We start from the raw sequence: 11,661 nt of genomic DNA on the forward strand, positions 1-11,661 counted from the left end.
TCACTCTCTCTCTCTCCCAGTTCCTGGTACTCACTCTCTCTCTCCCTGATCCTGGTACTCACTCTCTCTCTCTCCCAGTTCCTAATTCTCACTCTCTCTCTCCCAGTTCCTGATACTCACTCTCTCTCTCCCTGATCCTGGTACTCACTCTCTCTCTCCCAGTTCCTGGTACTCACTCTCTCTCTCCCAGTTCCTGATACTCACACTCTCTCTCTCCCTGAGTTGCTGATACTCACTCTCTCTCCCCCAGTTCCTGATACTCACTCTCTCTCCCTGATCCTGGTACTCACTCTCTCTCTCCCAGTTCCTGATACTCACACTCTCTCTCTCCCTGAGTTGCTGATACTCACTCTCTCTCTCCCAGTTCCTGATACTCACACTCTCTCTCTCCCTGAGTTGCTGATACTCACTCTCCCTCTCTCAGTTCCTGGTACTCACTTTCTCTCACTCCCTGATCCTGGTACTCACTCTCTCTCTCTCCCTGATCCTGGTACTCACTCTCTCTCTCCCAGATCCCGGTACTCACTCTCTCTCTCCCAGTTCCTGATACTCCCTCTCTCTCTTTCAGTTCCTGGTACTCACTCTCTCTCTTTCAGTTCCTGATACTCACTCTCTCTCTCCCAGTTACTGATCCTCACTCTCTCTCTCTCCCAGTTCCTGATACTCACATTCTCTCTCCCAGTTCCTGGTACTCACTCTCTCTCTCCCAGTTCCTGATACTCACTCTCTCTCTTTCAGTTCCTGATACTCACTCTCTCTCTCCCAGTTACTGATCCTCACTCTCTCTCTCCCAGTTCCTGGTACTCACTCTCTCTCTCCCAGTTCCTGGTACTCACTCTCTCTCTCCCAGTTCCTGGTACTCACTCTCTCTCCCAGTTCCTGGTACTCACTCTCTCTCTCCCAGTTCCTGGTACTCACTCTCTCTCTCCCAGATCCCGGTACTCACTCTCTCTCTCCCAGTTCCTGATACTCCCTCTCTCTCTTTCAGTTCCTGGTACTCACTCTCTCTCTTTCAGTTCCTGATACTCACTCTCTCTCTCCCAGTTACTGATCCTCACTCTCTCTCTCTCCCAGTTCCTGATACTCACATTCTCTCTCCCAGTTCCTGGTACTCACTCTCTCTCTCCCAGTTCCTGATACTCACTCTCTCTCTTTCAGTTCCTGATACTCACTCTCTCTCTCCCAGTTACTGATCCTCACTCTCTCTCTCCCAGTTCCTGGTACTCACTCTCTCTCTCCCAGTTCCTGGTACTCACTCTCTCTCTCCCAGTTCCTGGTACTCACTCTCTCTCCCAGTTCCTGGTACTCACTCTCTCTCTCCCAGTTCCTGGTACTCACTCTCTCTCTCCCAGTTCCTGGTACTCACTCTCTCTCTCTCTCCCTCCCTCCCAGTTCCTGGTACTCACTCTCTCTCTCCCAGCCCCTGTACCAGTCCAGCTGTATATCAGACCATGAAAAATTATGCATCACGGTCCAAAGTGTCTTGTTGCTGTGATTGATGGCGGAATTGACCTGCATCACAATATAATCAAGGTGGGGGGCACTTTTCTGAGGTAGTATGTTTCCATGGATACTGAAGCTCATCACTGATACTGGGATAGAATGAGGGGCCTTCTGGTCAGAGGGAGTAGGAGGGTAACCAGGAGAGTGGCTGGTAATCCAGGGACGGGGGCTGAATGGTAATCAGAGGTTGGGTAGTTAAACGTGGCGAGTGTCACTGTGAATAAGAGAGGGAGCTGAGTGTCCAGATGAGAAGGATCATAGAAATCATAGAAACACTACAGTACAGAATGAGGCCATTCGGCCCATCGGGTCTGCACCGACCACAATCCCACCCAGGCCCTACCCCCATATCCCTATATATTTCCCCACTAATCCCTCTAACCTACGCATCTCAGGACACTAAGGGGTAATTTTTAGCATGGCCAATCAACCTAACCTGCACATCTTTGGACTGTGGGAGGAAACCGGAGCACCCGGAGGAAACCCACGCAGACACGAGGAGAATGTGCAAACTGATGTGGTGTCTGGGGAAGAGGCTGGCGAACCTGAGAGTGGCATTATCCTCAGGAAGGAGCTGGTACACAGGGGGGAGGGTGTGGTCGACTGGCTACCCAGAGAGTGGTGCTACCCGAGGGAAGGAGCTGGTAAAACAGGGTAGGGTGTGGTCAGCTGGGTAAACAGGGGATGGACTGGTTATAACCATGGGAGACCTGACCAGGACAGGAGCTGGGTGTCCAGGTGGAAAGGATATGGTATCTGGGGAAGAGGTTGGGTAACTGGAGAGTGGTGTTACCCTCGGGAAGGAGCTGGTAAAACAAGGAGGGTGCGGTAGGCTGGGTACCCAGAGAGTGGTGTTACCGTACGGATGGAGCTGGCAAAACAGGGGAGGTTATGGTCAGCTGGGTAGACAGGGGGATGGGCTGGTTATAACATGAGAGGCGTGACCAGTAGTGGAGCTGGGTGTCTAGTGGAGGATGCAGCATCTCGGGGAGAGTGGGAGATGCATTGGGTACTGAGGAGAATGTCTGGATAACCAGGGGAGTGGGCTGGTATCTCAGGGAGTTACTAGTTAACCGGCGAGGGAGTATGTGATGACTTCAGCCAGGCTAATGAGATTGGCTTGCTAGAGTATGAACTACCTGATGAGTCGTTTGGCGGGGAATTAGTTCGAATGGTAGAGCGCTCGCTTAGCATGCGAGAGGTAGTGGGATCGATGCCCGCATTCGCCAATAATCCTTTCGCAAAAAGAGATACCTGATGAATCTTAATTGAGGGTTAAATCAGGGAGTCTCCTGCTCCCTATTTAAAGCAGGTGTGTCAGACTCCCAGCCTGCACTCAGCAAGGAGCAACTGGAGAGCTGGCTGTGTACAGATGTATGGTGTAAATAAAGTAACTTGGTGACTGGACTTTCACCTCCTTGGAGTTATTACAGACTTGGACCATTGTAGTGATCATAAACACGAGTTGTTACTAAAGCCAACTGAGAAGAAAGTTTTTGAACCAAGTGGGTGTAGATAGGAATGTGGCCCAGCCAGGGTGTTGTTCCAAGTCGCTTGATGTACTGCCAGTTTTTACTCTCAGGTTCCAATTTGTCCTAAACCTCTTGAACTTAATCTTATATTTCCACACACCTTTGTTAAAAGATCCCTGATCCCTGAAAACAGGCTGCGTCTATCTGCTCTGTCACGCCATTTCATCCATTTTAATCAGGTGTTCCCTTCACTTCCTCTGTTCCTGCCAAAAGAGTTGCCAATGTTTCGCCCTTGTTCGGAACAGGCAAGCATAGCGAGTCTGGCACCAGTGTTGTTTCAAAATCCTTCCTGCCGACTGTGTGGGACCCATCATGTCGGACACAGCCCCCCCCCACCCCGACTATGCTCCCACTGTGAGGTTCTGTTGGAATCTGTCACTAGGTCAGGGGGTGAGTACTGAGGGAGTGCTGCACTGTCAATAGGTTTCATTTATCCCCGTCCCGGCTTCTGAGCACAAAGCCCAGGACACCACCTCTCTTCAAATTGGCCTGGACGGCCAGAGGAGGGGAAGAGGTCGGGCCAGAGTGGGACTGCGGCTTTCAGTGCCTTTGCTGATCAGATGCCAAACTCGGTGGTGCGCGAGAAGCCTGCGCACGTTTGTCGAGACTGGTACGTCTCGGTGCCTCGCTGGGAGTGGCGCTGCATTGCCAGGGGATGTGCCATCCTTCAGGATGAGGATCTGTCTGCCAGCTCAGGTGGAAGATCATAGAATCTGCAGTGCAGAAGGAGACCATTTGGCCCATTGAGTCTGTACCGACAACAATCCCACCCAGGCCCTATCACCACATAATTACCCTCCTAGCCCCCCTGATACGAAGGGACAATTGAGCAAGGTCAATCCTACTGAACCCACACATCTTTGGACTGTGGGAGGAAACCAGAGCACCCGGAGGAAACCCACGCAGACACGAGGAGAATGTGCAGGCTCCGCACAGACAGTGACCTGAGGCCGGAATCGAACCTGGATCCCTAGCGCTGTGATGCAGCAGTGCTAACCACTGTGCCACCGTGGAGGTCTGGCAGCACTGGGCAAAGCACAGCAGGGGTGGGGGGGGGGGGGGGGGGGACACGTCTCCGGGTGCCCTGACCAAAGGTTCCTCGTGCAGTCAACGGTGTCAAAAAAGAGATGCCTGTTCACGGACCTCAGCGCTGACTGCGGGATCTTTCTGTGCACAGATTGGCTACAGCATTTGAGGAAGTCAACAGCAGTGAACAAGATCTTCATTGAAGGGCAGTTGTGAAGCAGTGCGGACATTTCCAAAAGATTTTATCTTGCATCTCGACGATATTCAAACTGATTTGCTTCAATAACAGAACTCGCCATGGCCATTCTCAGACGTATAATCTGTCTGTGGCTGGCCCAGCACCGCAGCCGAAATATGGTGTCAGCAGTGCCACCCGCCAACCAGTCAGAAGCTCGTGTGTTCAAGTTGTGCTCCAGCGATTCGAGTCGAGGCTGACGCTGCAGTGCAGCACCGAGGGAGCACCACGCTGTTGGAGAGACACTATCTGTGAGAGGGTCAGTACTGAGGGAGTGCCGCACTGTCACAGGGTCAGTGCTGAGGGAATGCTGCACTGTCAGAGGATCAGTACTGAGGGAGTGCTGCACTGTCAGAGGGTCAGTACTTAGGGAATGCTGCACTGTCAGAGGATCAGTACTGAGGGAGTGCTGCACTGTCAGAGGATCAGTACTGAGGGAGTGCCGCACTGTCAGAGGGTCAGTGCTGAGGGAGTGCTGCACTGTCAGAGGGTCAGTGCTGAGGGAGTGCTGCACTGTCAGAGGATCAGTACTGAGGGAGTGCCGCACTGTCAGAGTGTCAATACTGAGGGAGTGCCGCACTGTCAGAGGGTCAGTGCTGAGGGAGTGCCGCACTGTCAGAGGGTCAGTACTGAGGGAGTGCCGCACTGTCAGAGGCTCAGAACTGAGGGAGTGCCGCACTGTCAGAGGGTCAGTGCTGAGGGAGTGCTGCACTGTCAGAGGGTCAGTACTGAGGGAGTGCCGCACTATCAGAGGGTCAGTACTGAGGGAGTGCTGCACTGTCAGAGGGTCAGTGCTGAGGGAATGCTGCACTGTCAGAGGGTCAGTACTGAGGGAGTGCTGCACTGTCAGAGGCTCAGTACTGAGGGAGTGCCGCACTGTCAGAGGGTCAGTACTGAGGGAGTGCTGCACTGTCAGAGGCTCAGTACTGAGTGAGTGCTGCACTGTCAGAGGGTCAGTACTGAGAGAGTGGTGCACTGTCAGAGGGTCAGTGCTGAGGGAGTGCTGCACTGTCAGAGGCTCAGTACTGAGGGAGTGCTGCACTGTCAGAGGCTCAGTACTGAGGGAGTGCTGCACTGTCAGAGGGTCAGTGCTGAGGGAGTGCTGCACTGTCAGAGGCTCAGTACTGAGGGAGTGCTGCACTGTCAGAGGGTCAGTGCTGAGGGACTGCTGCACTGTCAGAGGGTCAGTACTGAGGGAATGCTGCACTGTCAGAGGGTCAGTGCTGAGGGAGTGCTGCACTGTCAGAGGGTCAGTGCTGAGGGAGTGCCGCACTGTCAGAGGGTCAGTGCTGAGGGAGTGCCGCACTGTCAGAGGGTCAGTGCTGAGGGAGTGCCGCACTGTCAGAGGGTCAGTGCTGAGGGAGTGCTGCACTGTCAGAGGGTCAGTGTTGAGGGAGTGCTGCACTGTCAGAGGGTCAGTGCTGAGGGAATGCTGCACTGTCAGAGGATCAGTACTGAGGGAGTGCCGCACTGTCAGAGGGTCAGTGCTGAGGGAGTGCTGCACTGTCAGAGGGTCAGTACTGAGGGAGTGCTGCATTGTCAGAGGGTCAGTACTGAGGGAGTGCCGCACTGTCAGAGGGTCAGTGCTGAGGGAGTGCCGCACTGTCAGAGGGTCAGTACTGAGGGAGTGCTGCACTGTCAGAGGATCAGTACTGAGGGAGTGCCGCACTGTCAGAGGGTCAGTACTGAGGGAGTGCTGCACTGTCAGAGGCTCAGTACTGAGGGAGTGCCGCACTGTCAGAGGGTCAGTACTGAGGGAGTGCTGCACTGTCAGAGGGTCAGTGCTGAGGGAGCGCCGCAGTGTCAGAGAGTCAGTACTGAGGGAGTGCCGCACTGTCAGAGGGTCAGTACTGAGGGAGTGCTGCACTGTCAGAGGCTCAGTACTGAGGGAGTGCTGCACTGTCAGAGGGTCAGTACTGAGAGAGTGGTGCACTGTCAGAGGGTCAGTGCTGAGGGAGTGCTGCACTGTCAGAGGCTCAGTACTGAGGGAGTGCTGCACTGTCAGAGGCTCAGTACTGAGGGAGTGCTGCACTGTCAGAGGGTCAGTGCTGAGGGAGTGCTGCACTGTCAGAGGCTCAGTACTGAGGGAGTGCTGCACTGTCAGAGGGTCAGTGCTGAGGGACTGCTGCACTGTCAGAGGGTCAGTACTGAGGGAATGCTGCACTGTCAGAGGGTCAGTGCTGAGGGAGTGCTGCACTGTCAGAGGGTCAGTGCTGAGGGAGTGCCGCACTGTCAGAGGGTCAGTGCTGAGGGAATGCTGCACTGTCAGAGGATCAGTACTGAGGGAGTGCTGCACTGTCAGAGGGTCAGTACTTAGGGAATGCTGCACTGTCAGAGGATCAGTACTGAGGGAGTGCTGCACTGTCAGAGGGTCAGTGCTGAGGGAGCGCCGCACTGTCAGAGAGTCAGTACTGAGGGAGTGCTGCACTGTCAGAGGGTCAGTACTGAGGGAATGCTGCACTGTCAGAGGGTCAGTGCTGAGGGAGTGCTGCACTGTCAGAGGGTCAGTGCTGAGGGAATGCTGCACTGTCAGAGGGTCAGTACTTAGGGAATGCTGCACTGTCAGAGGATCAGTACTGAGGGAATGCTGCACTGTCAGAGGGTCAGTGCTGAGGGAGTGCTGCACTGTCAGAGGGTCAGTGTTGAGGGAGTGCTGCACTGTCAGAGGGTCAGTGCTGAGGGAATGCTGCACTGTCAGAGGATCAGTACTGAGGGAGTGCTGCACTGTCAGAGGGTCAGTGCTGAGGGAGTGCTGCACTGTCAGAGGATCAGTACTGAGGGAGTGCTGCACTGTCAGAGGGTCAGTGTTGAGGGAGTGCCGCACTGTCAGAGAGTCAGTACTGAGGGAGTGCTGCACTGTCAGAGGGTCAGTGTTGAGGCAGTGCCGCACTGTCAGAGAGTCAGTACTGAGGGAGTGCTGCACTGTCAGAGGGTCAGTGTTGAGGGAGTGCCGCACTGTCAGAGAGTCAGTACTGAGGGAGTGCTGCACTGTCAGAGGGTCAGTGTTGAGGCAGTGCCGCACTGTCAGAGAGTCAGCACTGAGGGAGTGTTGCACTGTCAGAGGGTCATGGCTGAGGGAGTGCTGCATTGTCAGAGGGTCAGTACTGAGGGAGTGCTGCACTGTCAGAGGGTCAGTGCTGAGGGAGCGCCGCACTGTCAGAGAGTCAGTACTGAGGGAGTGCTGCACTGTCAGAGGGTCAGTACTGAGGGAGTGCTGCACTGTCAAAGGGTCAGTACTGAGGGAGTGCCGCACTGTCAGAGGCTCAGTACTGAGGGAGTGCTGCACTGTCAGAGGGTCAGTACTTAGGGAGTGCTGCACTGTCAGAGGGTCAGTGCTGAGGGAATGCTGCACTGTCAGAGGTTCAGTACTGAGGGAATGCTGCACTGTCAGAGGATCAGTACTGAGGGAATGCTGCACTGTCAGAGGGTCAGTACTGAGGGAGTGCTGCACTGTCAGAGGGTCAGTACTTAGGGAATGCTGCACTGTCAGAGGATCAGTACTGAGGGAATGCTGCACTGTCAGAGGGTCAGTACTGAAGGAGTGCTGCACTGTCAGAGGGTCAGTACTGAGGGAGTGCTGCACTGTCAGAGGGTCAGTACTTAGGGAATGCTGCACTGTCAGAGGATCAGTACTGAGGGAGTGCCGCACTATTAGGGAAGATGTGGAGATGCTGGCGTTGGACTAGGGTAAACACAGTAAAAAGTTGAACAACACCAGGTTGAAGTACAACTGGTTTATTTGGTAGCAAAAGCCACTAGCTTTTGGAACAGGCTGTTCCTTCATTAGGTGGGTGGGAGTTCTGATCACAAACAGGGCACAAAGAGACAAACTCAATTTACATGAATAATGATTGGAATGTGAGTCTTTCCAGCTTATCAAGTCTTAAAGGTACAGACAATGTGAGCGGAGTGGGCATTCAGCACAGGTTAAAGAGATGTGTATTGTCTCCAGACAGGACAGCTAGTGAGATTTTGCACATCCAGGCAGGTTGTGGGGGTTACAGATAGTGTGACATGAACCCAATATCCCGGTTGAGGCCATCCTCATGTGTGCGGAACTTGGCTATCAGTCTCTGCTCAGCGACTCTGCGCTGAATATGAGGAGAGATTGAGTCAGTTAGGATTATATTCACTGGGGTTCAGAAGGATGAGGGCAGAATCCCTTATAAAATTCTAACAGGACATGACAGCACAGATGCAGGAAGGATGCCCTCCGCCCTGGATGAAGCTGTATCTGGGGTCACCATTGCAGATGTCAGAACAGCTTTCTTGAAGGTCAAACAGGGAAGGCAACTGGCCCGGATGGGGTACCCGGACATGCACTCAGATCCTGCGTGAATCAGCTGGGAGAGGTATTCACAGACATCTTCAACCTCTCTTTACAACAATCTGAGGTCCCTAACTGCTTCAAGAAGACGACCATCATCCCGGTATGTAAGAAAAACCAAGCAGCGTGCCTTAATGACTATCGGCTGGTGGCTCTGTCATCCATCGTTATGAAATGCTTCGAAAGGTTAGTCATGGCATGAATCAACTCCAGCCTCCCGGACTACCTGGATCCACTACAGTTTGCCTACCACCGCAACAGGTCCACTGCAGACACCATTTCCCTGGCCCTGCACTCAACCCTGGACCACCTAGATAACAAGGACAGCTATGTCAGACTCCTATTTATTGACTACAGCTCAGCCTTCAACACTATTATTCACACAAAACTCATCTCCAAAGTCCGTGGCCTGGGCCTCGGCACCTTCCTCTGCGACTGGAACATGAACTTCCTAACTCATAGACCACAATCAGTAAGGATGGGCAACAACACCTCCTCCACGATCATCCTCAACACCCGTGCCCCACAAGGCTGTGTTCTCCGCCCCCTACTAAACTCCTTATATACCAATGACTGTGCGGCCAAATTCCCCACCAATTCGATTTTCAAGTTTGCTGATGACACCACCGTAGTGGGTTGGATCTCAAACAATGACAAGACAGAGTATAGGAAAAAGATGGAAAATCTGGTGAACTGGTGCGGCAACAATAATCTCTCCCTCAATGTCAACAAAATGAAGGAGATTGTCATCGACTTCAGGAAGCGTAAAGGAGAACATGCCCCTGTCTACATCAATGGGGACGAAGTAGAAAGTGTTGAGAGCTTCAAGTTTTTAGGTGTCCAGATCACCAACAACCTGTCCTGGTCCCTCCATGCCGACACTATAGTTAAGAAAGCCCACCAACGCCTCTACGTTCTTAGAAGATTAAGGAAATTTGGCATGTCAGCTACGACTCTCACCAACTTTTACAGATGCACCAAAGAAAGCATTCTTTCTGGTTGTAACACAGCTTGGTACGGCTCCTGCTCTGCCCAAGACCGTAACCAACTACAAAAGGTTGTGAATGTAGCCCAATCCATCACTCAAACCAGCCTCCCATCCATTGACTTTGTCTACACTTCCCGCTGCCTCGGCAAAGCAGCCAGCATAAGTAAGGACCCCACGCACCTCAGACATTCTTTGTGTCGGGTAACAAAGTTTGCAGACGACACAAAGATAAGTGGAAAAGTGAATCATGTGGAGGGCGTAGAAGGTCTGCAGAGAGATTTGGACAGGCTGAGTGAGTGGTCGAGGATCTGGCAAATGGAGTATAACGTTGACAAATGCGAGGTTATTCACTTTGGAGGAAATAATAGCAAATTGGATTATCTAAATGGAAAAAAATTACAACATGCTACTGTGCAGAGGGACCTGGGGGTCCTTGTGCATGAGACGCAAAAACCCAGTCTGCAGGTGCAACAGGTGATCAAGCAGGCAAATGGGATGTTGGCCTATATCGCAAGGGGGATAGAATATAAAAGCAGAGATGTCTTGCTGCATCTGTACAGGGCATTGGTGAGGCCGCAGCTGGAATACTGTGTGCAGTATTGGTCCCCTTTTTGCGGAAGGATATATTGGCCTTGGAGCCAGTGCAGAGAAGGTTCACCAGGTTGATACCAGAGATGAGTGGTGTTGATTATGAGGAGAGACTGAGCAGACTGGGTTTGTACTTGTTGGAATTTAGAAGGCTGAGGGGGGATCTTATAGAGACCTATAAGATAATGAAGGGGCTGGATAGGGTAGAGGTGGAGAGATTTTTTCCACTTAGAAAGGAAGCTAGAACTAGAGGGCACAGCCTCAAAATAAAGGGGGGTCAGTTTAGGACAGAGTTGAGGAGAAACTTCTTCTTTCAGAGGGTGGTGAATCTCTGGAATTCTCTGCCCACTGAAGTGGTGGAGGCTACCTCGTTGAATATGTTTAAATCACGGATAGATGGATTCCTGATCGGTAAGGGAATTAGGGGTTATAGGGATCAGGTGGGTAAGTGGAACTGATCCACTTCAGATCAGCCATGATCTTATTGAATGGCGGGGCAGGCTCGAGGGGCTAGATGGCCTACTCCTGCTCCTATTTCTTCTGTTCTTATTCTCTCTTGCACCTTCTTCCTTCTGGAAAAAGATACAAAAGTCTGAGGTCACGTACCAACTGACTCAAGAACAGCTTCTTCCCTGCTGCCATCAGACTTTTGAATGGACTTACCTTGCATTAAGTTGATCTTTCTCTACACCCTAGCTATGACTGTAACACAACATTCTGCGCTCTCTCGTTTCCTTCTCTATGAACGGTATGTTTTGTCTGTATAGCGCGCAAGAGACAATACTTTTCACTGTATGTTAATACATGTGACAATAATAAATCAAATCAAATCAAAAATGATGGGGGTGTCCAGAACCAGGGACCACAGTCTGAGGATACGGGGTAAACCATTCCAGGCTGAGGTGAGAAGACATTTCTCCACCCAAAGAGTGGGAGCCTGTGGAATTCATTACCATAGGAAATAGTTGATGCCAAAACATTTCTTGAAGGTGAAGGGGACCAAAGGATATGAGGTGGGGGAGGAGACAGAATCAAGCTATTGATTTGAATGATCAGCTATGATCATTATAATTAAGGGTGGCACAGTGGTTAGCACTGCTGCCTCACAGCTCCAGGGAACCGCATTCGGATTCCCGGCTTGGGTCACTGTCTGTGTGGAGTTTTCACGTTCTCCACATGTCTGTATGGGTGTTTTCCGGGCGCTCCAGTTTCCTCCCACAGTCACAAGGATGTGCAGGTTAGGTGGATTGGCCATGCTAAATTGCCCCTTAGTGTCCCAAGATGTGTCAGTTAGATGGATTAGCCATGGGAAATATATGGGGTTACAGAGATAGGGTGGGGGAGAGGGCCTGGGTATGATATTCTGTTGGAGAGTCGATGGAGACTTGATGGGCCGAATGGCTTCTTCGGCACTGTAGGGATTCTATGAATTGTGCAGCAAGCTGGAAGGGCCGAATGGCCT

The sequence above is a fragment of the Mustelus asterias genome, unplaced genomic scaffold, assembly GCF_964213995.1.
Source record: "Mustelus asterias unplaced genomic scaffold, sMusAst1.hap1.1 HAP1_SCAFFOLD_3340, whole genome shotgun sequence".
Classification (NCBI taxonomy): domain Eukaryota; kingdom Metazoa; phylum Chordata; class Chondrichthyes; order Carcharhiniformes; family Triakidae; genus Mustelus; species Mustelus asterias.